A 5,547-nucleotide genomic window follows, 5' to 3' on the forward strand; every position below is an offset into this window, starting at 1 on the left:
GAAAAGAAGAGAACGAGTGGAAACAAAAGTATAAGAGAATGCCAACATCAAACTGTGGAATATTCAGTATATACACATACATATATATCTATATATAAACAGTCCACGCTGGTGCACGCAACACAAAATTCGGCAACTGACTGGGTGCTGGTTAAAAATGATCAATACGAACATGTACAAACACAAACCATACTCACAGGACTTTAGTGGAAAAAAACAACAAAAGTTGTGGTTTATTATGACGTTTTGGTTACTATACTCGAGCCGTCTACAGACTTCCTGAAGAAGGCTGGAGTATAGGAGCCAAAACATCATAATAAACCACAACTTTTGCAGAGTATAGGAGTCGAAACGTCGTAATAAACCACAACTTTTGTCGAGTATAGGAGCTGAAACGTTGTAATAAACCATGACTTATGTTGTTTTTTTCCACTAAAGTCCTGTGAGTGCGGTTTGCGTTTGTACACATAAATATATATATATATATATATATATATATATATATATAAGGATATTATAAGTTACCGAGGAGTTTCATGACCATATAAAAACACGAGGATTAAATAAACCCAATAGGCTGGTTTTGCTTCCAATAAGAATTAATTATATCTTAGTTGGGATCAAATACAAGGTACTGTTTTATTATTACAGTATTTGAATAAAATGGAGTCTATGGGAGATAGACATTCCGTAATACAGAGCATTCTGGATAATGGATTTTTGGATAACGGATCCCATACCTGTGTGTGTGTGTATATATATATATATATATATATATATATATATATATATTTATATATATAAACAAAAAAGAATAAACCTCATTCGCAGGACTTGTTTAGTGCAAAAAAATAGTGGTTTATTACGTTTCGGCTCCTACAATCAAGCCTTCTTCAGGAACTGAGCACAATGCATTTTACAACCCGTAATTTAAACACAGTGTGGCGCCAAAATGAGAGTGTGACGTAATTAGACTGTGCATAAGTAAACAGTAAGGGTGTATATATACATATATGTAATGTATTATATCATATATATGTATATACACCTTCACTGTTTACTTATGCATGGTAATAAACCACCATTTGCACTAAACAAGTCCTGCGAGTGTGGTTTATTCTTTTTTGTTTATATTGTTATAAAACCAGCACCCAGGCGGTTGATAATTTCGTATGTGGGTGCTCCAGCTTCACTAAGGAGATATATGTCATTATCATTATACATACGTGTGTATTAATATAGAGAGATGGAAAGATAGATGCAGCTAGGGAAAGACAGATAGACCAACACACAGATAGATACATAGTAACATATACATTAAAGGGTAACTACAGCCAAAAGCAGTTTTTTGCATATTGAAAAAAATATATACTTCTAAGCAACTTCCCAATATGCATACCTCTGTGTCACTGTCTTTATAGTTATGTATCTAGCTGGCTGTTTACATTCGCTATACTATTGGCTCTGACTCCTGAAACAATGCAGCAGAAGCCAATTAATTAACAGACCTGGAGGACAACTGACCTCTGCTACGTAGTTACTAGAGTCAGAGCCAGAGAACAAGAAGGGACTGACAGACACATTTATTAATAGTAATTACATTTATACATAACTTCAAAACCTAGTAAAATTCCCTTTGGATTATCCTATTTCTTGTAATTTGACATGTAGAAGTATGCATATCCCACTCACCTAAAAATTAAAGCCCACAGTGTGGTTTGATACTCACCTTATGACCGAATGCAAATACCCGTTGGTTGAGGATAATGTGCTTTTATAAAGACCAGGAATAATCCCTGTGGTTTATCCCCTTTCTATAATTGGTAATAGGACCCGTCGGTGCCCAACTTTTTTTTTACTTTATAATGTAAATATAGAAATGATGTGGTCTTTTATTTCTTTCCAAGTGCGGCGTCATGCCAATGGGCACAATTGGGAGTCTTGACCTCTAGGTTTTAAGAATGGGATTAGCGCTTTAAGGTTCTGCAAGAGACATTCTTTCATATGATAAGAGCAGAGAAATCCTACAGATTCTGTGCCCGGGGAAAGGAATGCCAGAGGTTTGTGCTATGTGCCAACTGGAATGCAGCCTGGCATTGTCACAGCATTGGCGAGATGCAGCCTCATAGCTACTCATTCACGTGGGCTCCCTTTCAGATCATGTGTGGGAAGTATACAGAGGAGCTTGCACTCTAGTTAGGAGGCCAAGAGAAAATGTAGCTGAAGATTGACATTTCCTCTTAACAATATTATGCAGTGAGGTGTCCCAGTCACACAGCAACACAGGCTAAATATATAACACAAGGCTAAATACTATAAATCCTGCTGAACTTTTGTTTGATCCAAAAGCCCCAAACTCACCTGTAACTGCCTCCAGTTTGTCTCAGAAGAGTTAACATGGGCCCTCCTGTTTTTTAATCAGTGAAGCAACACTGCTTGACCTGCTTCTTTGCCTCTTCTTGCTGAGCTACTGGGTCTGCACATAGCCATAGCCCACTGCTGTGTCCAGACTAGTTATGTGTGGGTAAGGCCAACCAATTGTATTCAGAAGTTGGTTGCGGGCAGGTGGTGGGCTGTATTTGCCACCAGACAAATCCCTTTTCGACCTCTCTACACTGTCCCAGCCCCACTACTGATGTTGCAAACGAGTTGCTTACTTACAGTATATACTCACCCTTCCCTCTACATTGATGACAGAGATGGGGCAGGTACGGGTTTATAACACGTGGTCATAACGCAAATCAATCTCAGGTTGAATTGACCCATGCATCACTAGTCCACACACCAAGCTCTTCACCACTGCCTCTCTTTTGCATGAACTCACCCAGCCACTCTCCCACCACCTCATCAATAGCTTCCCCTATAACCGCACCTTCCCAGCATATACTGTACCACTGTTGTCTACCTTTTATTTCAGCCCTCCTCAAGCTCTAGGTCTGGGGCTTCAGGGGAGCTGCTTCCATAAGGCAGGTTATGGTTATGTTCCCCGACCCCCCATGCCCCCCTGCAACTGTGGGGTCCACTTTGTCTATAGTATCACTGGAAAGGATGATACCCTTGTCCTAAAAATCTATACCTCTTTTAATTCAGAACAATACCTAGTTGGGCTTCCTTCTATTGTCTGGCATTGCTAGCTACATCGTATCCCAGACTGTAACTGTATTGTAACTGCAGGGCAAGACTAGGTTTATTAGCCAATCATTTCTTCAATTGTGGACAATGCTGTATTTGACTCATTGCAAAAGAAGCATCCCTACAGGGGTGTAACTACAGAGGAAGCAGACCCTATGGCTGCAGGGGGGCCTGAAGGCATAGGGGCCCAATGAGGCCCTAATTTAGGAGAGCCCATACTTTACTAATGTGAGGTCTACTTTTAGTGATGTTGTCCCATTATGATCTACATCCATAAAAGCATGTTCTTAGGAATATATTACTTACATATTATATTGATTTATGAGAGAATTAATATTGCTATATTTAACAAACAACTATTTGTGACCATAAAGTAATAAATATGTGAATGAAAAGCATGAAACAGGAGGGTGATTTAGACAAGCTGTTTGTTGACAGTGTCTTGAAATCTACTAGATCCCGATCTACCTTTTGGGCACCCCTGCCCTAATTCATATACAATTTCAATAAATACTGATGAAACAGGTCAACTTCTAGACATTTGGGGTCCTGAAAGATAACACGCTGTGGGGCCCAGTAATATGTAGTTACGCCATTGGCCACCAAGCTGTGAGAAGAAATATAGTGGCTGCAGGAATTGCATCATATCAATGTAATCACCAAAGCAATTCAGAACAATACAGGTCCTGGAGTTTGTTTGGGTGAGAGATCCATAAATTCAAGCCCAGTGGGTGGCAGGAGTCTATAGGAAACGTGGGGAAGGTGAATTGCTATAGAATTTTGAGAAAGGAATCACATAAGAATAATTTATAGACATTTTCTCTGTGATAAGACAGACTGTCTGTGCTAGTGTTTCACTAGAAGTATTTTAGTGCTTTATACAGAATAGATTCACTGGCCCTGGAATCCCACCATTATAATGCAATATTCCATCTATGCATGACACCACTGAGGTATGTCTTCTCCTCTTAAAGTGGTTTCATAGAAAGTGGTAAGTTTATTGGTGTAGGAGCTGGTGAGTGACAGCATGCCAGAACCCACTTATATCCAGGCTTTGATCCCAAATGCCCAACATTGTCTTTTCTCTCCTACTTGACCTCTGAGTAACACTGTCTGGATCCAGTTACTGCCCAGCTCCTTCCAAAGGTCACACTGGCTTTGTCATACAGGAAACATCTCCTGGAGATTTTCTCAGCACATGACATTATGTCTGTGAGATTAGAGGGAGCGGGATGATGGCACAAAGGCAATAAACACACGTTTACTTTATGATCTGAAGAGATATGGAGTATTCACAGGATTAGCCCCAGTGCAGCCTGATATAGTCCTTACACATAAGGAAATTCCAATACGACATATATATTATACTGGTATCTTGCTGTATTAACCTCAGTTACAGAGAAGAGACATCAGGATACCATCATAATCATGGAGTCCTTTTCTCATCAACTTAATTTATCTCCTATAAACCTTGGCATCTATAATAAGAGCACTAAAGCTTAAAGCAAAGAGTGAGTGCTTATAAAGTTATACCTGCCAGTACACAACATAGTAAATAGTGATCTCCAGAGCACTTTATTTATCTTGCACTGTTACATGCTGAATATTATTCCCGATGGAATTTGCTGAAACAACTTGGCGTGGAATCCAACCAATAAAAAAGTGGCTGATGAGCTAGTGCCACCCTAATCACCTCTTCTTTAGTTTAACCAACCCCAGCTTGGACATCCTTTCCTTATAACTAAGCCTTTCCATTCCCTTGATCAACTTAGTCTCTTTTCTCTGTACTTTCTCTATTTCATTACTGTCTCTTATATATGTACAGTATATATAGTGGTCATATCCCCCCTTAACTGCCTCTTCTTAAGTGTAACCAAGACCCTACATTCCCTTTATCAGCTTAGTCTCTCTTCTCTGTACTTTATTTCATTACTGACCCTTATATACGTATACATTGGTATAATTTCCCTCATTAATTGCCTCTTCTCTTCTCCAGTGTAACCAATCCCAGCTTGGTCAGCCTTTCCTTATAATGGAGCCCTTCCATTACCTTTATTAGCTTAGAATTGCTTCCATGTACTTTGTCTTTCAATTTTTTCAGTACATTACTGCCCCTTATATATATTTATATAGTGATATATTTATTTTCTAGTTTTCACAAAATTAACAGTAGGAAGAAAATGGAGTTAGCCAGAAGAGGAAAGTTTTATAATGTAGCTCCGCATAGAACTGAACAGTAAAAAATCAGATGACTCTGCCCGCTGTCTTTATTTTCTGAGGAGCGCAAAATCACGAGACTTTCCTCTTCTCACTAACTTCACTGTTGGTGATGCTGTTGTTTCAAATTCATTGTACATTATGCTACATTACAAACTGCTCATATTTTCTAAACTAAAAAGGCAATAACAACACATG

The sequence above is a fragment of the Xenopus laevis genome, chromosome 9_10L (genome assembly GCF_017654675.1).
Source record: "Xenopus laevis strain J_2021 chromosome 9_10L, Xenopus_laevis_v10.1, whole genome shotgun sequence".
Classification (NCBI taxonomy): Eukaryota; Metazoa; Chordata; class Amphibia; order Anura; family Pipidae; genus Xenopus; species Xenopus laevis.